The 27,178-nt window shown below is 45.2% G+C and overlaps 1 protein-coding gene across 1 annotated transcript in view; it reads left to right on the forward strand.

Annotated features, from left to right (window-relative positions):
* The first annotated feature begins 631 nt into the window (after positions 1-631).
* Positions 632-27,178, forward strand: part of LOC126547415 (solute carrier family 25 member 35-like) — a 77,179-nt gene continuing 50,632 nt past the window's right edge. Inside the window, exon 1 of the mRNA XM_050195409.3 lies at positions 632-841. The gene's annotated coding sequence lies outside the window, so the exon portion shown is untranslated. The remainder of the gene's footprint in view (positions 842-27,178) is intronic.

Here is a 27,178-nt window from a genome sequence, read left to right on the forward strand (position 1 = left end):
CGCGTAGCAGCATGGGAGGCGAGCCGCAGCTAATGTCAAACGTCGCGAAGTGCTGCAACCGAGTGACCACTCCTGCGTGATGACGTCACACGGCAACCTCCAGTAAAACGAAACCAAAGTCGGCTGTAAAAAGCTATTATATATGTATGTATCGCCACAGGGTCCTCGGAATAAGGAATCCTCCCACCTAGGGTGAACCGGGTTCTGACTCGGATTACCGTTTCAGAAAATAAAAGTTTAGTTCGCTCTCTCTCTGCTTGTCGATATATTTTTCTGGGGTTTAGAGTTCAAAAAATGAAGAGTCGAAAATATTATGCCAGTAGTCCTTTAGAAAAATGCGCCCTGGGATGAGGCTTGTGTTGCCGAGATGATCATGACCAATTCTGTATTAGTAGAGTGTACTATAACCTTATTTTAGTACATTCTAGTATTCGTCAACGACAGGCAAATGAAATGTATTGCAAAGTTGTTCTCATTAGTTGGGCACTCCCCATAGAGTTTCTCACTATATTATGAGAAACTCTATGGCACTCCCGGCACTCCCGTACACTGCTGTTATCTCAAGTTCTACTGAATCGAAAGCGAAAGTGCTTGTAGTTCTTCCCTTCATCACGTGATGGCAGCACCCTACTGTGCTGCAGAAGTTTTGGCCGCTTTGACCCCGTTATTTTGTGTTGTCGGCGATCAGCTGTATTTGTCAGCTAAGAATAGCTTCGCTTTTTGTTTAACAGTTTAACTGGCGCTGCATCTACTGACTGACCAAACATGGCCAACCGAGTATGCTACGTGCATTCACCGAGCCCACATCATATCTTCATTAGGATGCGCGGCACATCCTGAGGTATATTGCTTCGCAGTTTTGACGCTCTCGCTTCGCCCACTGCTTGGTTTCCCCTGCAAGTTTACTCATCGCACTTATTAAGTTCTGTTCGCACTGACACGTGGAACATTACTGCGTGAGCTGCTTTGCATTGCTGTCCTAGCAGGCATGTGGCAGAGATCGCGCGGTACGTTCCGAGTGAACGCACCCAGCGCGCCATGCTATGTCCGTCCTTGTGTTTTCCTCGTAGAAAGCAACGGAAATATGTGCGTGTGCCTGAGATAGAACCCCTTGTTAGCCGCTGTTTGTCACTGCACCGTCGCAGAGCGTCATGCTTTCCTGCGTGCTCGTGTGAACTGCGCCAAGGTGCAATAAACTATAATGCTGATGTGCCGCTCACCTGTGCTCAACTTACCTGGTTTACAATTTTGTTTTGTTTACAATGTGTTTACAATTACCCACTTGCATGCGCAGCACCAAAACCCATACATCTATGTTTCTTCTCTTGCGCCGTTCGAAAAGTGCAATGTCAAGTTTGTGGCACGAATGGTAACGAAGAAAAAAAATTTTTTGTTTTTTTTTGTACATGGTAGGGCGCCAGTTGGGGATACCGCAGCTTCTCCGCAAGCTGGTAACAGTGGTAACACACGAACACATACACAACGGCGCACGTCGTTCTGCTACTCGTAAATTCGCCCCTGCAACTGTGTGCTGCATGTACTATATGCAGTCGCATACCAAATAGAATAATAAAAGTAAACTCTGCAGGAAGGAGCTCGTGAGAGCATGGTTACAGAACCATACCAGCTAGCTTTTTTAGCAAACATTTCAGCATAAGAAAGCAAAAGTTGAAAATTTCACCCGAGCAAGGACGAACGGTTAGCACGTTCGTAAATTTTATGCTGTTTTAGCACGCAAACATGCGGCCGAATGCGCAAGAAGTTTCGCTCGTAACATGCTGTTCGCCATTGGCCGGCTGGCTTCGCTAATAAGTTGTAATGTGCAGCCATAGGAGGCTATAGTCCAACATATCATAGTTGGCTGGCACCTTAAGTGAGAAACAGTTCTGGCGTAAAAGCTTTTTTGCATATGAGGGTGCGGGGACCTTACCGAAAGAGCGCCAGCGGAGGACACGGACTCCGTAGGCCGCAGGCACAACACGGGTGTTTTTTGCATTCCACCCTCACCACAATGCAGCCGCCACGGCCGGTAATGGAATGTGTCGGTGCATGACCACATGCTCATGCGCTTCGCTACGTATCGTGTAATACAGTGTTAATTGGGAGAAAAGGGGTCATATCAATTTTGTGCTCGAACGTTCGTTGCGAACAAAGACGAAAAGGAGGGAAAAAAGAAAAAAAGAAAACGACCCATTTTTATTTATTTGTTAACCCCCCAGCAGGCTTGGTAATAGACATATAAGGACGTCGAACTTCTGTTGAACCGGAACAATACAATTTCCTTTTTTTTTTCACTTTCTCTCTCTTTAACCTGGAATGAAACAAGCATTGCGTTGACTTTATATTGCTTTCCGCATCTCCATTTAATTTGAACAAAAACTCAATCTAGGTCGAAACCTTAGGCTCCCGCAGCTAGCCGCCTCTCTGGCTTGACGTCTTGACACGTGGAGGCTACGGTGTCCCCGTAGCCGACCTTTGCCAAACTAATGGTGCAGTGGCGTAAAGGTGGCCCTGGAGTCGCCTGCTGTAACAAGGCGAGATGTAACACCGGAGGGAGCACCTCCGTGCGGCACACACATCCATTGCGACGTCGATTGCCGAGAAAAGTCGACCAACGTCTCTGCAAAACGCGCATCCTGAGGCGAGAGTATTGCAAAAGGTCTGCGATGAGGGAGCACTTTCGTGGCAGCCTTAGCGCGCCTTGTCGTACAGACAATGCTATGCACGCTGGGGTTTAATACGGGGTTTATTTAATTAACCCTAAAGTTAAAAAAAGCACACCAGCTACAAAAAAAAAAGAAAGAAAGGGGAGAGAGCAAAAACAGCAAGGAGGCCAACGTTTGGCCCTTGGTTTGGCCAACGTGTATAAATGCTTTGACTACACCGCGCCCTTCGCCAGCGCATGAACTTTTTTCGCTGCGGGGGTTCTCACTTTTTCACAACTCCAGTATGGTGATTTGTTTTGTGTACAAAATAAGTTTGAGCTCTTGCTATTATTCTTCGGTTATGTGCGCGAATAAAAAACATGTTTGAACCGCTATTTTTCTATCGGTAATCGAGCTTGAACTGAACCGCCTTCGCTGAACTGGAACGAAGAAAAATTCGGTACGACTTCTTGCACGTAAGGCTGAGTTACTTTACGTTGAATCGGGGACTAAAGCTCACCCAATAAATTTATTTGGAAGCGATGTTTTTCAGAGTGCCATATGTAGGAAACATTCTACCAGCTGCGCACTGCTTTGTCGAAAGGTTTATGCCCCGTATTTTGCGATGTTCTATTTCATTTTTCTTCCATTCTTATTAATTTCCAATTCATTCTTTTCATGTTTTTCAGTTCTTATTAACTTCCCATTCATTCTTAATAAAGATTTTAGAAAAACATCAATTTAGGCACGTGCGAATATTCGAAATTTAGAATACGAATCGAATAGCAGAATATTCGATTCGTTTTCACTTCGAAATTGTCAATTATTCGTTTCTTTCGAATATGTGACGGGCAACGAGACTTGTTGGAGTCTCAAATAAGAGAGAACGAGGAAGTGAGGACTGTTCCGGATGATTCTCTACCAAGGGAGCAGCAGTCGCTGTGCAAGGGCACCAGTTCCTGAGTGAAAGCACGGGGCAGATGTCTTCTGCTCGATAACTTCCAGTGATTCATTCTGAATGCCTCACTTCTAGGAAAGCCTATATGCGGATTTGTCGTCTCGATGTAGGCCAAAGCAATCTTTTATTTGGCCATTCGCACCATGTTTCCACGTCTTTAAAACAATCTGCGACGCTGTAGTATTGCATTTCTCTGCTTGAACGAACTCACTCTACATGCATCTGGTGACGCGCTGTTCCTTTCTAAGCATGAAACGCTTTTAGCTGCCGTTGTCGGCGACCTTCAAGTGACCTTGAGCCAAAAGCCAGAGCCGTTATCCGGACACTCAAACGAGAACATCCGGGCAAGTTGCGAGAACGAAACGAGATCATCCGGACAACCAATCAAAATCTAAGAAAATGCGATCTTTGACCCCTGGCCCTTTATACAGGACAGCATTACATACACTAGTTACTGCCCAAATAAGTTACAAAAAATATTGCTTCCAAGCTCTTTCTAATGTTTGTTCACAATATCACCCAAGCTGTAACTTCTAGCACACTGAAATTTTATTTGTCATTTCCAGTAGCGGCGTTCAAAAGGCAAGTACAGGGCACCATACACTTCATTGTCATCTTTTGGCGCTGAGCGCTTTTTTTTTTGAACGCCAGCGGTCCGCGAGTTCCGCAGCGCAGGTTTTGCGTCGCCTCGAGAGATGGCGCCACGCTGCGTGGCGCCTCCTTCAGGTGCTACTACCCGCCGTCGTGGCTTAGCGGTTATGCTGTTGCGTTGTTAAGTACGAGGTCGCGGGATCGGATCCCGGCCGCGGAGGCCGCTTTTCGACGGAGGCGAAATGCAAAACGCCTGTGTCCCGTGCATTGGGGGCAGGTTAAAGATCCCCTGGTGGTCAAAATTATTCCAGAGTCCCCAACTACGGCGTGCCTCATAATGATATCGTGGTTTTGGCACGTAAAACCACAGAATTCAATTCATTCTCCTACCTAGGCAGTGCGCTCTGTCTCTATGTCGTCTTTCGCTGCCTGTCGTGCAGCCTTCAGCCGGTTTTCTTCTAGCTGGGCAGCGTCCATATGGACCAGTGCACAGTATGGCGTGGTGAGGTGTGGTGGGGTGTACCGTTGCGAACATGCACTCATCATCATCATCACCATCATCATCATCATCATCATCCTGTTTTATGACCACTGCAGGACGAAGGCCTCTCCCTGCTATCTCCAATCACCCCTGTTCTGCGCCAACCGATTGCAACTAGCGCCCGCGAATTTCCTAATTTCATCGCTCCACCTAGTCTTCTACCGTCCTCCACTGCGTTTCCCTTCTCTTGGAACCCATCCTGTAACCCTAATGGTTTAACGGTTATCTAACTGACGCATTACATGACCTGCCCAGCTCCATTTTTTTCCCTTGATTTCAAGCAGAATATCGTCTATGTTTGCTCTCTGATCAAACCGCTCTCTTTCTGTCTCTTAACGTTATGCCTAGCAATCTTCGTTCCATCGCTCTTTGCGCAGTCCTTAACTTGTTCTCAAGCTTCTTTGTCAGTCTCCAAGTCTCTGCCCCTTATGGTATGGTATGAATAACCTTATTTAGGTCCTGAGGGATCAGTCTGGGACTGATGCGGGCCGCTCCCACGTCGGTACAGAGAGGCCGAGCCCCTCTGCCGTCACACGGGCCCTCTGGACAGCCCTGAGTTGGTCCGCCAGCACTTCACTGTGCAGCATCCGCTGCCACCACTGTTCACCTCGAGAACCATCACCGGCCAACGCCAAGCAGCGCCAAAGCATGTGTTCTAAATCGAGCAAACCCCCACACTTACTACAATAGAGTGAAACCCCGCAGTCCGGATTAATTTTGTTCATGATGACCGGATTAGGATACGTACGTGTGTGCAGAAGCCTTAATGTAACCGCCTGTGGCCTATTTAATTTAGAATGTGGCAGGGGGAATGCTCTGCGCCCTAGGTAATAGTGCTTGGTGATTTCGTTGTAGGTTAACAGCTGGTCCCTGTACTCAGGAGCGGGAGATCCAGCCCCTTCAGGGAGTACACGGCACACTAATCCTCGTGCCTCCCTGTGCGCCACCTCGTTGAGGTTACGCGGGGCTCCCGCCTCTGTCCCCATGTGCGCCGGGAACCAAGTAACTTGTATGCGAAGTGATATCCCTACCCTGCAGCAGTCTGTTAGCCGGTTCCGCAACAAGTCCTCTCGAGAAGGCTTTAATCGCAGATCGCGAGTCACTAAACACCATAACTCTTCTTGAATCAATTAGTGCTAGAGCAATAGCCACCTGTTCGGCAACCCCCGGATCTTTGGTATAAATGGAAGCAGCATTTCTAACGCTCCCTTTGCCATCTACCACCACCACCGAATAAGCATTTTTACCATTAATCCATGCGGCGTCAACAAAAGCAGACTCCTCCTCCTGATCCTTTGCCTCTCGCAACAAAGCCCTAGCTCTCGCGACCCGCCTCCCTACATTGTGCACGGGGTGCACATTCCGCGGAAACGGACGAACCATGATATTTGCCCTAAGGTTCACGTTCAACTCGTGTAGGGGCGCCCTATCGTGCGACACAGCCACCGATTCTTCAATTGACTCTAAAATATACCTACCCGCTGGTGTACCTAGCAACCGCTCCCTCTGTGCAGTACGCTGAGCCTCGGCGATTTCATCTAAAGTATTATGCTAACCGAGTCGCAACAACATATCGTTTGACGTAGTCACAGGCAGACCAAGCGCAGCCTTGACGGCTTTTCTGATTAATGCTTCCAATTTATTTTTCTCCCCCCTATTATGTCCTTATGTCCCCTTATGTCAGCACTGGTAAAATGCACTGATTGTACACCTTCCTTTTCAGTGATAATGGTAAGCTTCCAGTGAGGAGCTCACAATGTCTGCCGAATGCGCTCCAACCCATTTTTATTCTTCTGAAAATTTCCTTCTCATGTCAGGGTCTCCTGTGAGTAATTGACCTAGGTAAACGTACTCCTTCACAGACTCTAGAGGCTGGCTGGCGATCCTGAACTCTTGTTCCCTTGCCTGGCTATTGACCATTATCTTTGTCTTCTGCATATTAATCTTCAACCTCACTCTTACCCGCCATGGTTGCTCAGTGGCTATGGTGTTGGGCTGCTGAGCACAAGGTCGCGGGATCGAATCCCGGCCACGGCGGCCGCATTTCGATGGGGGCGAAATGCGAAAACACCCGTGTACTTAGATTTAAGTGCACGTTAAAGAACCCCAGGTGGTCGAAATTTCAGGAGTCCACCACTACGGCGTGCCTCATAACCAGAAAGTGGTTTTGGCCCGTAAAACCCCATAATTTAATTTCTTTTAACCTCACTCTTACACTTTCTCTTTTAAGGTCATAAATCATTTGTTGTAACTCGTCTGCATTGTTGCTGAATAGAACAATGTCATCGGCAAATGGAAGGTTGCTAAGATATTCGCCGTCGATCCTTACTCCTAAGCCTTTCCAGTTTAATAGCTTGAATACTTCTTCCAAGCACGCAGTGAATAACATTGGAGAGATTGTGTCTCCCTGTCTGACCCCTTTCTTTACAGGTATGCTCCTGCTTTTCTTGTGTAGAATTAAGGTAGCTGTGGAACCTCTGTAGATATTTTCCAACGTATTTACGTAAGCATTATGTACTCCTTGATTACGTAATGCCTCTAGGACTGCTGGTATCTCTACTGAATCAAATGCTTTTTCGTAATCTATGAAAGCCATATAGAGAGGCTTATTGTATTTTGCGGGTTTCTCGAGAACCTGATTAATGACATGGATGTGGTTCATTGTAGAGTATGCCTTCCTGAAGCCAGCTTGTTCCTTTGGTTGACTAAATTCCAGTGTTGACCTTGTTCTATTGGATATTATTTTGGTAAATATTTTATATAATACTGGGAGTAAGCTAATGGGCCTATAATTTTTGAATTCTTTAAGGTCTCCCTTTTTGTGGATTAGCAAAATGTTGGCATTCTTCTAGTTTTCTGGGACCCTTAAACTCGATAGACAGTTCGTATGAAGGGCCGCCAGTTTTTCAAGCATTATATCTCCTTCATCTCTGAATAAACCGACTGTTATTCCATCTTATCCTGCCGCATTTCCCCGTTTCATTTCTTGCAAGGCCCTTCTAACTTCATCGTTAGTTATAGAAGGAGCCTCTGTAACCTGTTCATTACTGCTTCGAATGCAGGTATAGTGGCTCCTCTGGGCACTCTGCAGGTTAGTATAGATTTTTCCTGCTTCTTTTACTGTACCTTCGCAATTGCTGATGGTGTTACCCTGCTCATCTTTCAGTGCATACATCTTAGTTTGTCCTGTGCCGAGTTTCTTTCTCACTGATTTCATGCTGTGTCCATTTTTACGGCTTCTTCAAGCTTTCTCGCGTTATAATTTCGAATATCACTTATTTTCGCCTTGTTGATTAGGTTTGACAAATCCGCGAATTCTTGAGTTGGACACTTTAATACTTTGTAATTTCTTTATTAGGTCCTTTGTTAATTGGGAGAGCTTGCCTACTGGTTGCCTTGGTGCCTTGCCTCCCACTTGAGTGGCTGCCTCTGAAGCCAGCCTAGCTACGGCTTCATTCATTGCCTCTATGTCATCTTCATCTGTCTATTCTAAGGCTGCATATTTGTTTGCAATATACCAGCCTGAATTTGTCTGCTTTTAGCCTTACTGCTTCTAGGTTGACCTGTTTCTTCTTGACAAATTTTACTTTCTTCAAATTGAGGTGAATCCTAGCCCTCACTAACCTATGATCACTGCAGATTACCCTACCTATAACTCACAATGCACTCAATGCACTCATCCTGCACAATGCTGGCATCGGCAGAAAGTATGAAATCAATTTCATTCCTTGTTTCATCATTAGGGCTTTTCCAGGTGCAATTTCTGTTGATACGCTTCCTGAAAAAGGTCTTCATTATTCGAAGCTTATTCGTTTCTGCGAATTCTACCAGCATCTCTCCTCTAGCGTTCCTAGAGTCAACGCCGTAGTTGCCAATTGCTTGTTCGCCAGCCTGCTTTTTCCCTACTTTTGCATTGAAGTCGCCCATTACTACAGTATACTGAGTTTGCACTTTTCGCATCGCTAATTCAACATCTTCATAAAGCTGATCTACATCGTCATCATCGTGACTGCATGTTGGAGCGTAGGCTTGTACTATACATTTAATTTATACCTCTTATTAAGTTTGATTACAACCACACCTACACTCTCATTAATGCTATAGAATTCGTCAATGTTGACCACTATTTCCTTATGGATTAGGAATCCTACCCCGTATTGCTTCTTATCTGGGAGACCTCTGTAGCAGAGGACATGTCCGTTATTCAGCAATCTATAAGCCTCACCAGTTCTTATAATCTCACTAACGCCGATGATATCCCAAACAATGCACTACACCACATGCACTACACCCATTAAAAAAAATTATGGGGTTTCACGTGCCAAAGCCACGATCTGATAATGAGGCACGCCGTAGTGGGGGACTCGGAAGTTTGGACCACCTGGGCTTCCTTAACGTGCACCTAAGTACACGGGTGTTTTCGCCCCCATCGAAATGCGGCCGCCGTGGCTGTGATTCGATACCGTGAACTCGTGCTTAGCAGCCCAGCACCATAGCCACTAAACAACTGCGGCGGGTCACCCATTTCATTATTGTGGCTAGTATCATCTCCAACCAATCTACTTTGCCGGTCGCCATTTCATGCTTACATCTACTGTCGATTACGGGAGCGCCAGCAATCCTTTTTTATTGCTGTCATGGCGCAGAAGACACCAGAAAGCAGTAGTTTTGATATACAAGCTCCTCAGTTGACAGGATGTCTATTTGAATACGGTAGTGCATGCATTCAACTATGCCTGGAATTAAGCCCGGTCAATATAATGTCAGTAACCCCTTTTTTATGTTTATTTCTTTTGTGTTTGTTTCTTTTATACACCAACAGCTTGGTCTCTGAATTAAAGTTTATTCACTCACTCATTTTTTAACCAAGAGGATTTCGCGCAAACTACATTTCACTGTGTTTGGAAATATTCGATATTCTATTCGATATTCAGAGGTCGTATTTCCCGCATATTCGTATTCGATTCGATTCGCAAAGTTTACCATTCGAACACCCCACCCCAACTTATCGTGCGTCGCGCCGAGTGTCTGATCCCAGCGATAATGGCAGTGCGCCTACGACCGAGCATTCCAATGAAGTTGGCGAAAAGAATGGGAAATGCAATGGACTGTTAGAAAATACAATTGCAGAATTAAGACAACTTCGTGAGAAGTGCTTGCGCAGCTGGAACCTTTCGCTTGGGCACGCGCAAAATGAGCTAATTTACGAGTACGTGGTCCGCGCCGTATGGTTCGTAATGTCCATATGTAGACCCGATAATAAAATAATAAATAAAAGGAAAATGGAGGGGGGAGGGGGAACGTCGCGAAAAATTTTCTTCTGCTGACATTCTTCGTTTATGATTAAAAACATTGGAAACGTGATTAGCGTTCGTGCCATTAGCCCCCATTCTCACTATATAGGTTTTCACTTAACCTTAGACGCACTGTAGCATGTACTTACAAGAAAACGGGCTCCTCTAAAGATATATGTTCGCCGTAACTATTGGATGGTACTTTTCACGAACCGATAGTGCTTAAGAACCGCCTCTTCAATACGGGCTCTGGGGGTCGAATTCGTAAAGTCTTTCCTAAGAGATGTTGACTGTTGGCCGGCCACCTTCGCTAATATTATGTTCGACATCAGCTCTTGCGGATAGTTTTTGCGTAAGAACGTTCTTGCGCATACGTGCCCTGCTGGCCGAGTTAAATAAATACTGTTTATTCTGAGAAGTGTACAACAATGCATCATGCCAACGAGATGAGGCAAAAGGAAACAGACAAAGCATGTTTCCTGACTAGGCTTACATCCAGGTTTGTAAAAAAAAAAAAGAAACCGGGTCAGCAGTGGGGTCCGCAAATAAACGTTCAATAATGACTCAGTTCAAATACATCACATATATAAATTCATCAAGAACACTTACCAATTACATGCAAACCTTCGCAATAAATGTAATGAAATATAAACATTTCCATCTTATGTTAACAATATGATCAATAAACATAAGCAAATCAAAAGGTAAATAATTCGAGCAAAATTTCAAGCAAGGCTACACGATGTGCATAACGTTACATCTGCAGCGTAACGAAGTACACTTAAGCAAACAGAGGTAGACGTCGCAGGTGGTAGGATACGAACGCATGTACAAAAAAAAAAAAAAAACGGGGAAAGAATACGCACACAAAAACGCTTCAACCTGGGTCGAAAAGTAATCTTACTTTCGTTTTAAAATGGTATACAGATCTGCTCAATTGTGCAATTTCCACTACAGAAGGAGAACTATTACATGTTTCTATTATTTGATGATCTAGTGATTTAGTGCCATAATTTGCCCTCTGTCTAATCGAAACAAGTGAGATCGTTCGTAAGTTACAGCGAATATCACGGCTGAGGTACATATTGCTGAGTAAAAAAAAAAGACTTGTTTAATACGATGATAGATAGCGACCACTAGCTTAAACTTATAGCTCTCACTAAAATGAATTACGTGAAAAACAGAATAAGTTATGACTAGCTGGCTTTCTCATTAATAGTTTCAATGCTTTTTGTTGCATTATTATCATTTTTTTGCGTCGGTCTTATTACACGTGCCTGAAACTAAGTTGCAGTATGTGAGGCGCGAATGAAGAAGAGAAAAGTATGGCTGCTTTTCTACAGAATATGGAAGAAGATGGTTAATGCGGCTGATAACACCTATGGATCGAGCCATTTACATTTTGACATGGGTGACGTGATCACACCAGCTCATATCGTTGCGGAAGTGTACACCCAGAAATTTGCTACTACTATTATGTGCGATTTCTGAATCATCTAAATAGAGCTTTGGTTTGTGCTTTATTGCTTTGTTTTTTGCATAGAATAGTATGACATTGGTTTTTTTAACGTTTAATGTCAACTGATTTACAATCATCCGAGCCTGTAATTTGTCAAGCCACATATTCGCTTGCTGCTGAAGTTCCTTTAGGTCTGAACCAGAAAAGGAGATGTTAGTATTGTCAGCGTATAGGATAATGTTCGTAGTTGAGGAAATGTTCACGATGTCATTTATATACGTAGTGAATAGGATAGGTCCTAATATGGATCCTTGAGGTTCACCATATCTTAATGTTCCATGGTCAGAGCAAGTGTTGTTATGCAGACTTGTGTACTGTTGCCTTCCAGTCAGGTAGCTTTCGATTAGGTCTTTAGGGATGACACGAATTCCGTAAATTTCTAATTTTGTTAGTAGAATATCATGTTGGATCGAATCAAACGCTTTGCTGAAGTCAAGACAGAGACCATTAGTAAAAAGTTTCATTTCAATGTTTTGAATTAAGATATCTTTTTTTATATAAAGTAATGCGGCCTCAGTCGACTTGCCGGGTTGGAAGCCATATTGATGATCACTTGTCACATTCTTGGAGGAAACGAAACCAAAAATACGCGTGTAACTTATTTTTTCAGCAACCTCAGAAAAAATGGCAAACCGAAATTGGCTGGTAATTGCCTAATTCTGTTTTCTTTCCGCCTTTGAAAACAACAGTAACACGGGCTACTTTTAGTCTATCCGGGAACACTCCAGTAACCAACATCTGAATAAATATTTAAGTCAACGGTCCTATGAAGCATCCAATAGAATGTTTAATTGGAAATGGTGAAATGTCATTATCCCCTAGAGCACATGTATTTTTCAGAGAACCAATTATGGTTGTAATTTCTGCTTCTGTTGTTGGTGTCAGAAGCAGAATCGAGTCAGAATTTGATGTTGCATGTATGACATAAGGGAGGTATTATTTGGGAGGGGATTCGAGGCTGTATATTTGCCTGCTTCCAGGAAGTGCGCATTAAATTTGTTTGCTAAGGTAACTCCAGTATAAAGAAAACCATTTGTCAGCATTTGAAGATGTGTTGTGTTAGTTTTGTTGCCTATGGGAGTTTTAATTTCTTCCCAGATCTGCTTAGGGTTGTTCCCTATGTGCGATAATTTATTTCTGTAAAAGGATCACTTTGCTTCCTTTAGATCTGTGTTTACTATATTACGAAACTTCCTGTACTCGGCTAACATCGCAGAACTTCTTGTTTTGAGAAAATCGGAAAGCATCAAGTTTTCTTTGTGCTTACGAAAAGAGCCTTAGTTATCCAATATTTTCGAGCCTTTCTGTGCTAATCGTTACCACAGGAAAAGCCACATTGTGATGGTTAATCACTTTTATTATGGAATTATCTTATACTTCATTTGTGTCAGATGCACCATAAACATCTGCCCAACCTGCCCAATTTGTTTGCCTGGGGGCATAATTCACAAAGCTTTTCGTTTTAAGTGCTCAGTGCCATCGGCCTGCCGCCTTCGCTAATAATACGTCCAGCATCAGGACTGGCTGGAACTTGCTCTTACGAAAAACAAAAGTACAGCGTAAGAGTCTGTTGTGAATGCGCGGCCCTAATTCCCAGCCTCTCCGCCAACGGATACCGGCGGCCCATTGAGGAGAAGCCGACTCGTCCGGGAGACGAGAGTTGTGGCTGCCATACCCCCCGCGACGACGAAGTGCGCACATGCAAGCTGTTGCTATAGCAATATACATTAGCGCATGTTCGGCTGCACAACTTCATATAGTGCATACGTGAGACACTTCAAAGACGGGTTCAACTGGGAACAGGTTTCGCATGCAGTTTCACAAACGACAAGCAGCTAACGATATTCAAGCGGACACAGCAATAATATGTGCATCAACTATACGCTATAAGTTCAAATATAAACGGAAGAAACAATCAGATACACGAATATCAATAATATGCAACCGTACCAATGCGCCACACTAATCAGCGGAAACATAACCACATATCCCTGTTGGATTTCATCGATCATAAACAATACATATGCCGCCGGGCAAACTTTCGAACAAATAAAAAAAACTAAACTTTCGTTTTAGTATGCTCGATGTTACTTATCTGGGATGAGTGACAAAAGAAAATGTAATCATTGTAATAAAATAACCTCACTGTGTTATGTTTATTGGAAGGGAAATCAATATTTTACTTTTGTCTGCATGCGTCGGTGGCCGTACCCATATGATATCGCTGCCTAGGAGGAAAAGTGACAGAAATAGTGTCAGAAAATGGTTGTGGAAAAAGGAAACAACATCCAAGCCAACAAACTTTGTTTAAACGCGCTTCTATTGTTTCAAGTTTATTAACTCTCGAGGTAGCCATATGAAGAGATCCAAATGAAGTAAGTAATTAAATGTAGAAATATACATGACAGTATATTCACGGTATAAGAAAGCTAAGCGTCCAGCAGTCTAAATTCATTAGGCTGATTCATTACATCAGCAGAAATTGTCGAAAGAGCAAACGGAAGCACTGCTCGAATCCAAAAAATGACTAGAGAGACTTATCGGTGAACGAAGCCCATCGCGCAAAAAATATAATGTAAAACGATTCCTCAAGGTAGCAGAAATCCTATTGGATGAAACCCAGCGAAGCGCAGCTTTTGTCGATATGACAATTACACGAACACGGCTATGTACAGGCGCCGACAAAAGTGGTATACTCCACGCAGCAGGAGCCGGAGCAGCGGCACACTAGAGTCACTGGAAAAAAATTCTACGGCACACTGCATCGCGACGCCATCTACATTGACACGAGTCAAGCGACATGCCTGCAGATAATAAAGGGCACCCATTGGCTGTCTCGATCCCAGATGCTGCCTGTAGATGGCTTTGCGATGCAGTTTGCCGTAGAATTACTGTATATGCTACCTTTGGTAGCATATACAGCAACTCTAGTTAGCCGTTGCTCCGGCTCCCGCTGCGTGGAGTATACCACTTTTGTCGGCGCCTGTACATACATAACATGTGCGTGTAGCCGTTGTACGATCAAATGAATCCGCTAGAAGCAGGAGTGCATATACAGTAACTCTAGTTAGCCGTTGCTCCGGCTCCCGCTGCGTGGAGTATACCACTTTTGTCGGCGCCTGTACATACATAACATGTGCGTGTAGCCCTTGTACGATCAAATGAATCCGCTAGAAGCAGGAGTGCATGTACAGTAACTCTAGTTAGCCGTTGCTCCGGCTCCCGCTGCGTGGAGTATACCACTTTTGTCGGCGCCTGTACATACATAACATGTGCGTGTAGCCCTTGTACGATCAAATGAATCCGCTAGAAGCAGGAGTGCATGTACAGTAACTCTAGTTAGCCGTTGCTCCGGCTCCCGCTGCGTGGAGTATACCACTTTTGTCGGCGCCTGTACATACATAACATGTGCGTGTAGCCGTTGTACGATCAAATGAATCCGCTAGAAGCAGGAGTGCATATACAGTAACTCTAGTTAGCCGTTGCTCCGGCTCCCGCTGCGTGGAGTATACCACTTTTGTCGGCGCCTGTACATACATAACATGTGCGTGTAGCCCTTGTACGATCAAATGAATCCGCTAGAAGCAGGAGTGCATGTACAGTAACTCTAGTTAGCCGTTGCTCCGGCTCCCGCTGCGTGGAGTATACCACTTTTGTCGGCGCCTGTACATACATAACATGTGCGTGTAGCCCTTGTACGATCAAATGAATCCGCTAGAAGCAGGAGTTCATATACAGTAACTCTAGTTAGCCGTTGCTCCGGCTCCCGCTGCGTGGAGTATACCACTTTTGTCGGCGCCTGTACATACATAACATGTGCGTGTAGCCCTTGTACGATCAAATGAATCCGCTAGAAGCAGGAGTGCATGTACAGTAACTCTAGTTAGCCGTTGCTCCGGCTCCCGCTGCGTGGAATATACCACTTTTGTCGGCGCCTGTACATACATAACATGTGCGTGTAGCCCTTGTACGATCAAATGAATCCGCTAGAAGCAGGAGTGCATATACAGTAACTCTAGTTAGCCGTTGCTCCGGCTCCCGCTGCGTGGAGTATACCACTTTTGTCGGCGCCTGTACATACATAACATGTGCGTGTAGCCCTTGTACGATCAAATGAATCCGCTAGAAGCAGGAGTGCATGTACAGTAACTCTAGTTAGCCGTTGCTCCGGCTCCCGCTGCGTGGAGTATACCACTTTTGTCGGCGCCTGTACATACATAACATGTGCGTGTAGCCCTTGTACGATCAAATGAATCCGCTAGAAGCAGGAGTGCATATACAGTAACTCTAGTTAGCCGTTGCTCCGGCTCCCGCTGCGTGGAGTATACCACTTTTGTCGGCGCCTGTACATACATAACATGTGCGTGTAGCCCTTGTACGATCAAATGAATCCGCTAGAAGCAGGAGTGCATGTACAGTAACTCTAGTTAGCCGTTGCTCCGGCTCCCGCTGCGTGGAATATACCACTTTTGTCGGCGCCTGTACATACATAACATGTGCGTGTAGCCCTTGTACGATCAAATGAATCCGCTAGAAGCAGGAGTGCATATACAGTAACTCTAGTTAGCCGTTGCTCCGGCTCCCGCTGCGTGGAGTATACCACTTTTGTCGGCGCCTGTACATACATAACATGTGCGTGTAGCCCTTGTACGATCAAATGAATCCGCTAGAAGCAGGAGTGCATATACAGTAACTCTAGTTAGCCGTTGCTCCGGCTCCCGCTGCGTGGAGTATACCACTTTTGTCGGCGCCTGTACATACATAACATGTGCGTGTAGCCCTTGTACGATCAAATGAATCCGCTAGAAGCAGGAGTGCATGTACAGTAACTCTAGTTAGCCGTTGCTCCGGCTCCCGCTGCGTGGAATATATCACTTTTGTCGGCGCCTGTACATACATAACATGTGCGTGTAGCCCTTGTACGATCAAATGAATCCGCTAGAAGCAGGAGTGCATATACAGTAACTCTAGTTAGCCGTTGCTCCGGCTCCCGCTGCGTGGAGTATACCACTTTTGTCGGCGCCTGTACATACATAACATGTGCGTGTAGCCCTTGTACGATCAAATGAATCCGCTAGAAGCAGGAGTGTTGTAGGGGTGTGGCACGATATCGGGCCCTATTGGCTACGAGATCGAGCAGAGTCGCCGTCTGGCGGACAATGGCTGAATCACGGATAGTGTGGATGGCGCCGCGCGTCGTTTGCTACGCTCTATGTGTGTAGTACTTGTGGGCGTACCGCGTGCATATTTTTTAAAAGACAATTTCTGCCGTGGATGTAGCACGGCCGTAAACGCCGGTATGCATATTTTAGGCGAAGTACAGAAGCATTGAGTCTTCCGTAGTCATCTTCGCGCTGTGGTAAGATCAGTGACTGCCCATGTCGAGCGCCATGTGTTACCGTTGCACCCTCCGTTCGCCACAATCATACCAATTTTATTGTCGCTTTGTGTTTCGAGTAAACCACAGAAAGCAGTTTCCCTCGTTATTCATTTTTTTTAGATCAAGTGGTTTCAGCGATACGTGAATGCCGCGCTGTTGATCGCTCTGCGATCTCTTATACCATGCAACATGAACGAGGTGGCGTGAATATTACCGAGTAAAAAAAAACGTTAATTAGCAAGCACTCATTGTGACATCATACACTTTATATTACGATAACTTCATCATGATAACATGCGATAATTTCATAACTCTCGCTTAGTGGTATTGCGCTGCGCCATGAAGTGCTCTTTTAATTTGTGGTTCTGATGCAACGAGGGTGATCTTATTTTGTCTCTCAACTAAATCGTGAACTTTTGTGTTTTGACTCGCTGCTACGAAAGGAAATCTAAAATACTATATTAGTGATGTTGCATCTGGGTAGCAAGCCCCAAGGGTAGCGTTGGCCTGGGGCACAACTGGAAGCATCCGAAGGTCCTGGCAAAGCATGAGTCGACTGCTAACAGAACAACTTGTTTATTCTAGCATCGCAAAAGAGTGGCCGGTCAGGTCGACCGAAGTGGAGAGACGGGAGAGCACGTTACTCGACGGAAGAAATCGGAGCCTCTCTCTTGGCGTCCGGGGGCAGCTGCTTTTATACTCTCGGAGTCGAGGGCAAGAAGGAACGCCTCGTCAGAGGCGCACGTGACGGCGGGGCACGGACACGCTGAGAGACACGTTGAGACGAGTGTAGTGACGCATCCGCCGGGCCGGCGCCGGTCAGACCTCCTCGCTTCACAGTTGGGGAAGCTCCTCTCCCCGGCTGCCGCGCTTTGACAAGCGTGGGCACCAACATGCACACACACACACGCGCACACACGAATACACGTGGCATTGAAACATGCCTGGACGCGCTTGGCAGGGAGGCGTTGCGGCAGCGCTGAACGGGCCAAAATGTCCGCCGCTTTGAACGAAGCCCCGGCGTCCGTTGCATCCGCGCCGGCTATACCGCGCGTCGTAGGCGAAACGTAACAGTGAGGATCATGTGTGACAACAGTTTTTAGACGCAGGACGTCATGGCACTGAGTTGAAAAGCAGTTACTATAATATCCTTTAGCTCTTCAGTGTGTAGTTGTTAGCTGGACGGAAAACAGTGGCTATTATTAGCTGAAGTAAAACAACCTAGTGAGTTTAGCCTCTCAAATAATTACAATCGCTGCGCGTATCCATGCAAGGGCAGCTTTCTGCTTACTGCGATAAAAACTCTATCGTCTGAAGCAACTTGGCGATCCTGCTAACGTGCTGTCACTCAGTGGCCTGACTTGCTTAACATAACTCATTAATGGTTTGCGTTTCTCAGTGAATAAAAAAAAAAGAAACGGATATATATGCCTAAAACAGTTCATGCAAACTGCGCATTAAACTGATACCTCAGCTGCGTTATACAGAGATGGAGTTTTTTTATATAACCGGTGTAAGATTTGCAAAGAATGCAGTAATAATTAAGTCGCCCAACTTTTAGCGTAGCAGGCGGAACGTCAGCGAAACATGCACAAACAGCGCCAAGGAAGTGCCCAAACACGCATTGCTTGGTTGGGAACCATGCAGTCCCCCGCTGAATGGCAGTTTGCGCTTCTTTCAAGTAAAAACAGACTTTTGGCGAATTTCGTGCAAAAATGCGCCATTGGAGGGCAATATATAACCAGTTCACTGTAGTCAGCATGTTTCATTGCCATAAACTCGGGCAAAAATGGTTCAAAGCGAAGCGCCGCCATGTATTTCAATGCATGTCGGCGACCGCCTATTCACGCTAACGCGGCGACGGTGCCGCCACTTGTAGCGCGATCTCGCGGCGATAAAGACTATAGAACGTGAGACGAGATGCTAATTCCTGCACAATGCCCGAGTTTCACGTGGAATTCATCAGATTGAGATATTCCGCAGTTTCCCCGGCGGTTAGCCTTTGCGCTGTTGTCTCCATGAAAAAAAAAAAAAACATGCAGAAAATTAAGTCGTCATGTAGTACATACAAGGCTACCATTTCAGCAAGAAGTAACTGCGAGTGAAGGAAGCAGCCGGCCGTATAGCCTCCCGCTTTCTCCTGCTTAGTGCAATCACATCGCTATAGCGCTGGTGATAAATCCCCAGAGTGATGAAACCGGGCTCGTTCACATAAAAAAAAATCTCGAATAAACTTGAATATATCTATGGCCTTTCGGGTATACAGCAAGCCGTCCGTTTTTCCTGAAGCCGTGCGAAGTCAGTTGCGTCCGTGCGGTTAGACGCACTTAATGAAAGGCCTCGGTATTATCATTGCCATGAAAATAAAATTCCTTACTATGCAGTCGCCAATAAAAAAAATAAAATGGCTACGATTAACAATTACAGGAAACTGCGAACTCGTAAAATGAGCGCATTGAGACGCTTGGCGCGTTTTGATTTGGCGTTACCGAGGCGCAGTTGGAACGCAGGCGAGAGCTTACGCGGGCGAGGAACGTGCGGATAACACAACGGACCAGAGAACAGCGTCTGCACGTGGCGTCGCGTCGCCGTGTCTCTCCGTCGAGGTGCGCTCGAAGCTTGGCGTCGCCGGCGATGCCCGTTTCCCTCACGCAACACCTGGCATGCTGTCGCGAAAGCAGGGTGCTCCCTTTCGCCCGCTCTGCTCCGTCGAGGCGCGCTCGTGACTTGGCGTTGCAGCCAATGGGAATTTAGGTTCCGTTTCGCTGCTACAGACGCCGCCGGCTTTTTCGCTCAGTGGGCCATTTGATGCTTTCGCATCAATAGATACCAACTGCATGGTCGTTTCCTGCAGTCTGAACGCCAAAATTTTGGTGTCCTCGTCGTTTCAGTAGTACAGAGTAGAACAGCCTTTATTTAGACAGCACAAGAAGGTTGACGCAAATGCAGGTCAATGCCTGATCATATGCCCCCGCTCTCCCCAAGATGAACAATCGGCAAGTGCATTTATTTTCTATTAAACCTCGAACATATGCAAATCCATATTAAAGATTTGAACGTCATTATGCAAAAAAGAAAGAAAAAGAGAAAAATAACAAGAAAACGTAGAAGGCTTGAAAGCCGCCGAATGTGCAGCTTTAGAGAGAAAAAAGAAAGAGAGAATCAGGCTAGATGAAGGGTGCAGCGTCACCGAAAGCAAGTCAGTTTATATACGTGCCCACTGTATTTCCCCGACTGTCCGCTTTGTCCCACTCTTTTCTGCGCTGCAGTACGTCATTGTCTACGTTGATTATGTCCTATATACCTAACCGTTTTCTGGCATGCTTAGTGTGCTCGCGCAGAATCATGCGCGGAAAGAGCAGCTGCAACAGCCACCTATAGGCGTTGAAGATGTCAGTGGAAAGCCCGCAACCCCGGACGTAAATGATAAAGATATTATAAGTAGGACAACTTACAAATGCTTGTTTTATCGCGTGCAACAAAGTGCTGCATAATCAGTCTTATTTTTTAGTGGTGTACACATCGACAGGTTGTACGTTACCTCGCGTGTATAGCAGGCGACCGCCGTTTCACGAGAGGAGGCGCCCACGGGTTTAGCACAGCAGCGCCTCTCGCCTCAGCGCAAAAGCTTCGCTCTCCTCCAATGTATTCGCCACTTTCCACACTTTACCGGCCACTACAACTCGGCCCAGTGTGCTTGGTTCCCGGTAGCTTTTAACCGAAGCTCACTTGTCGGGTGCCTTGCCAACAGCTCTGCGCGCATCTTCGATCGCCTATTGCAACGTATACATTTATCGTCTTCGTTGCAACGTGCAAGTGCGGCTGCCGAACGCGGCTGCAACTTATACCGCGGCACGATCACGTGTTGGGCAGACTTCTCCCGGCTTCAATTTTGTTACACAATGTTCCCTCCTTGTTCTTTCCTTCCTCGATGTTCTTCCCTCTCACGCTCGTGACGAACGAGGGGCACTCGAACTCGAAGCGTACTTAAAATGCTGCAAACTGTGCACAATATATGTATGAATGATTTTTGTAAAGTGCAAGTTATGCGATACAAATAGATTTAAAATTAGGAATGGAGGGACCGCTTTTCAAAAACGGCATGGTGCCTTACCTGCGATGTCTTCTTCAACGGAACGTGGTGACGAACGCAACATTAATATGAATATTACGTGTGTACATATAGCTCGTGCGTTCTTCTGTGCTCAGTGAGTCTAGTGTACTCGAAATCGTGTGCACGGAACCCCGCTATGTTTCGGGAGTGCATCAGTCAACGTCGACATAGGCGCGGAAGGGTTGAACTTTCTCATAAAGAGCTACAGAGAAAGTTCGATAAGTAATGCGCGGCCGGTAGTTCTGTGTTACTAAATGATGGTGGTTGATAATTAAATATGGCTTCCCCTTTGAAACATTGAAATGGGGTGGTGAGAAATAGTTATATAGCCTGCTTGAGCTAATCAAGTTTTACTGTGTCTATTACAGTCTAGCATTTTGTCTACCCCTACTTTATATTATTTCTTTTCATTAAAACCTTTATCTATATATTGTAAAGTTGCATATACCTGTAACGACTCCAAATCTATATCTTAACTTTACCAAGTCAGCGCTTTAGCGAACAGCACCACAAGCGACGAAAATTTCACCCGCGTCATCTGAAGCCGACGACCGCTGTTTTAAATTAGGCTTCGATTTCGAAGTGACTGAGCTTGAAAGGACTACCCGAAGAACTGATTGGGTGTTTGCAGAATCAGGGTGGACGACTCTAACGCTTCTAGTGCGTACATTCATGCTCATGTGTGAGAGTGCGTGAAAAAGTTGGAGGACGCTGAAGCTTCGCCTTTAAGAGTGGAACGCGATAGCATTCAAAGGCCACTGACTGCTTCTCACGCTTTCCGGCAACTGCAGCTTATGTAAACGTAATGTTTACCGAGAAACGCTGGCGGCGAACGATATGCACGAAGGCGAGCTTTCTGGTAGAAACGCGGCCTCTTGCGTGGGCCGATCTTCTATTATTGTTTCGCACTTTTAATATTTCACTCTGAGAAAAATTGACATAAAAGGCATGCGCTGTCGGTGTTTTGTTCCATGACGTTTGTTTGTGGGCTGTCAATCTCAAAATTCCGAGGAATAACTTTGTAAATAATGTAAAACAAGGTATGGGCAACTTTAGTGATACAAAAAGAACTTCAGTGCCGTATAGAATGTACACGGCAATTTTCGCTCACAGGACCCCAGGCGACGACGCCGACGCCGGATTTTCTGCGACACGGGGCCCTTAACGCTATCGCGTTAAAAGTCGCCCGCTCTATTTGGCTGTGTCGTTCTTCTTGTTGCTTATGTGAAATGACACAGCGTTTTGTGGTAGGTGGCGACATTTCAGCTTGGAGAGTAATAATAGAGAGTTTTAGAATAGGGGCCCCAAACGTTTTGGGGCCCCAAAGAAATAGCGTCGAAGCCACTGCGCATGCGCGAGACGCAAACTGCGTTTGGGTTTTGCGTTGGGAACGCTATTTCGCCGATTTAGCGGGAGCTCAAATAGCGTTCCCAAAAGCTTTGCGTCAACAAACATGGCGGCACCCATCGAAGCGACGGCTCTAACCTAGCACCAAACTGGGTTCGATTCGCAGTAATGCGTGAAGTTCACAAGCTAGGAGAAGTGACTGCAGTTATCGCTTTCTCTCAACTAGCGTCTGTTATGAAGATTGATTCATTAGACGCCGCTGATTCCGAATTCGAGTTTGGATTTTATGGCTCGTAGGCCTAACGCGGCTAAGCTTGGCTGGTGAAGGCACGCAAAGTTGGTTTTGTTGCTCCAAACTAAGCACAACTAATTGTTTGCTGCTTGAAGAATAACCTCTAAATTGTAATTAAACGCGAATACGCGCAAGTCAAAATTACTATTCATATCATAAGATGGTATATTTTATTTAATTATTTTTAATCGTTTTTCTTAGACGCCGTAGTGGCGCTGTCAGCGCAAGACGCTATCTGCAAACGCAAAGCCCTATTCTAAAACTCTTCACTCCTGCGTGCCCCAACGCTAACATCCGCAAAGCTCTTTGGGGCCCCAAAATATTGGGGCCCCTATTCTAAAACTCTCTAATAATAAAAAAATGCGTTCGAGTTAACCTGTTCGAAGGATAGAGCGAATAAGACGTGCAACGCCCATTTTAAGAGGCAGACTGGAACTGATGTGATGATGGTAATATCTATTGCATGCTCGTGGCCATCGTCGTCTTTACGGCGACGGCTGTCGCCGCCTTCGCTTTTCTCTCTTCGGGAAGCACGACATCGCCCTCCTGCTTTCGTCCATCGCCGTTGCCGTTTCTCTCGCTGCTACTGAATTAAGTGATGGATTAGTGGCACCGCACCCTTCAACCACGCGGCACTTGTCGTCTATCTTCGTCATCCATCTTACACCGCGCACTGCGCAAGCAGCGCAGTATACTATATGTGCTATAGCTTGCCCGAGCGGTATGGAGTGCTGGCATCGCCATCGAGAGGTTGGGGTCGTGGTTCCCAGCTTGCTCAGTAGATGTAGGATCGGCTTTGTTTTTGTTGCCTGAAAACTAGCGAGGGACGGTGTCCGGGGCGACACTCGGGCGATATAGTAGCTGAAATAACTGTGCCGCTGTTATAACGGGACGTTTTCCCTCGGTTCTTTCGCCTTCTTACTTTCTTCTCACCTTCAGTTCTCTTACCGTTCCTGTCACCTGTCGCGTCGACTGTCTGCTGCTACATAGTGCATGGCGCGCGGGTGAGACGCTCGTAACGCGCAGCTAGCCATTCGCGAAGCCCGAAAATAATCGATTTGGATCGGAATTTAAGTAGTAGCTTTGTATTATTCTGACCATGGTAGACGTCTTTTGCAAGAATTTTATGGTAGCAAAGAAAAAAAAAAAGACGAAAAAGAAAGAAAAGAGAGAAAAACGTGTTTTCTTATAGAGGAATGCGTTGAAGTGCCGCGGTACGCAGTATACATGGTGTCCCAGCTAACTTTAGCCCGAGTTTAAAAACATGCGAATGCCACGTAGCTGGGCAGAACCAAGGTAATGTTGTTTTCCGTCGCTTGGTGATACTCAAACAATCCTTTTTCATTCCGCATAATTAGATAATCAGTCTTAATTAATTACGAAATCCAAGAAAAAACTGCGCAAAAAAAGGGACAAGACGAAGAAAGAACCACACAACACGGGCGCACACTGCAAATCGCACACTGCAGAATTGTGTGGTTCTTTCTTCGTCTTGTCCCTTTTTTTGCGCAGTTTTTTCTTGGATTTCGTAATGCTATACCAACTAGCCCCTCACCGTACGCTTCTAGACTTAATTAATTAACCAACTTCTCAAATATAATTCGGTGAAAAGTGTCAATGGGAAAACTGTAGAGCAACATGAAAAACTCCCAATATATATATAAACTCCCTCTGCTGCTCAATACGCGCTACGTAATAGTGCTTTTCCGAGCGTGAAAGAAGCCCGCGAATACACGCAGTCTCTCGAGCTGCCAGTCGCTGAACAAGTTGATTATTCAATTAATGCTAATTATCTAGTTAGGCGGAATGAAAAAAATAATTTTAGTATCTCCAAGCGACGGCAAACAACATTACGTTTGTTCTACGTGGCATTCGCATATTTTTAAACTCTGGCTAAAGTTATCTGGGACATGGCATAGCAATTTAACGGAAGAAGAACCATTACTGCTCTATACTCATCTTTCACGGTTCACGAATTCTTTACACTGTGACGACTGCTCGTGTCGTGGGCTATCGTTGAAACTAATAGCGTGCCCGTAATATGTAACAAATAGTACTGTTATATAAAGAACAACAAGCAATATACCTAGCTATTTGCATCGAAAGTTTGTGTAACATTTGGGCTTTCCGTTTGGTTTTGCGAACAAATCGCCAGCCGTTAATCAGTCATATATTGCCTGACGCCGACAACGTGAGCCTTTCAATTCCGGCTTCATGCGGCATGCTTCAATTCCTCCCATGCCGGATATTGTCACATCGTTCTCCAAGAGTACCGCCGCAGTTATGATGTCAGTGGGTATAGGAAGTCACGAGCGATACTATATCAGGGGATCAAGCTCGGCGTTTCCCGCGAAACGATACTACAAAAAGAAGAAAACAAAGAGAGAAAGAGAAATGTGCGCCAAAGCTTTTGAGAGCGGCGAACGAAATTGTTCGAAATGTTGCGCAGTTTGCGATCGTGGAGCACTACTTCCGCTGACACTGAGGACGAAGTTGATCCGCCAAGGTCTTCTCAGAGCCGCGTCTGCAGCCCGTAGATAGTGCTGTTTCTGATGCCACGCGCATTGTGGAGAAGATAGGATGGACGCGTGAGCCTGATTTATGTTTAACGAGGCGATATATGGTGCGTTCCCCATTTTTAGCTGCCAGTTTCTTAGAGTAGAGCTACATTTTCCAATTATGTATATAAATTGCCCGTTTCCGTTATATATATATATATATATATATATATATATATATATATATATATATATATATATATATATATATATATATACACACAGGGTGTTTCAGCGAACACTTTCAAAAATATTTGAAAGTTGCCTGTGGCAGATATCACAATTCTAGGTCATGAGCTGGTCTACTCGAACCGGCGCGCAACACTTGCACGAGAAATTGAGATGGAAAATCGACTAATTAATAAAAATTCACTAATTAAGATTTTCACTAATTGTATTATGGCCAATATTGCAATTTACAAATTCTAGCCGTGGAGTTCGCAAGGCGGATCCACTTGGAACGAATTTTCAAGATGACACCAGTTTCGAGATGTAAATTCCCCAACTTCGCGGAGAAATATATTGGCGTTCCAGTTAATTTGTTAACAAAACGTCGTTTCATGCACTGAAGCACACAAGTAACTGCAACGTCAATGCATTTCTCCGCGAAGTTCGGGAATTTATATCTCGAAGCTGCTGCCGTCCTGAGAATTCGTTCCAAGTGGATCCGCCTTGCGAAATCCACTGCTAGAATTCGTAAGTTGCAATATGGGTCATAAGATAATTTGCTAAAATGTTAATTAGTGAATTCTTGTTAATTAGTCGGTTTTGCATTTCAATTTTTTTTGCAAGTAGTGTCCGCCGCTTCGAGTAGACCGGTTCATTACTAGAATTGAGCTATCTGCCACAGGCAACCTTTAAAAAATTTTGAAAGTGTTCGCTGAAACACCCTGTGTGTGTGTGGGTGTGGGTGTGTATATATATATATATATATATATATATATATATATATATATATATATATATATATATATATATATATATATATATATATATAGTTTGCGACATTTAAACAACTAATTTGAGCATGCTCAGTCTACGTAAAATATTTCTATTTTACCGCTTTTCTTATTTTGATTTCTTGGCAGGTACTGAATATGAGCACATATCCCGACACACGTAATGCCTTCGGAGTGCACCTCCACGTAAAAGCCGCAGCAGCGCAGTATTTCTACTTCTCCTGAAATGCGCGAATAAACAAATAATGTCTAAATTAAATTATAGGGACTTACGTCCTGAACCTGCACAGTAGGTTATGAGGGGCGTCGTAGCGGAGGAGCACGGAGTTAATTTTTATCAGCTGGTGATCTTTAACGTACACTTCCAATTAAGTTTGACGTGGCTGCTGCTGCGGCTTGGTTGGCCTGTACCTCGGTATGTATATATATATATATATATGTAGCGTCATGCCATCGTGTAGTTCCGTCGTCATTGCATCGTCTTCATGCCGTTGTGATCATTCCTTCGTTGTCATGCCGTCGTTCCACCGGCTCCACTCTGTCGTCGTCACTGTGCGTCATTTCGTGACGAAGTCGCTGTCGTCACAGCGTAATTCCGTCGTCACAGCCCGCCGCAGTCATGCCATCGTCATTCCCGTGTCGTCATTCCACCGTCGTCATGCCGTTGTCGTCACTGCGTCGTCGTCATGCATTCGCGGCGATACTTTCGTCGTGATGTTATTTTTTTCTCTTTTACATTCAGTCCCCGCCGGGATGGTGTCATCGCTGCCGGAAATCGAACCTGCGACCTGGTTGCCAGCTGCAGAACGACATATATTTACCGAGCCACCGCGGCTGGTAAATACAGTAATGTTGGCGCAGTTGGTATGGGGTTATTGCAGCGTAACTAGAATACGAGTTAGGAAAGAGTTACCGTTACCGTCCCTGTCAGATGCCACGTGCGTGAACTCTAGATAAACCTCATCGCTCACTCACCAGGT

This window comes from Dermacentor andersoni, chromosome 1, assembly GCF_023375885.2.
Source record: "Dermacentor andersoni chromosome 1, qqDerAnde1_hic_scaffold, whole genome shotgun sequence".
Classification (NCBI taxonomy): Eukaryota; Metazoa; Arthropoda; class Arachnida; order Ixodida; family Ixodidae; genus Dermacentor; species Dermacentor andersoni.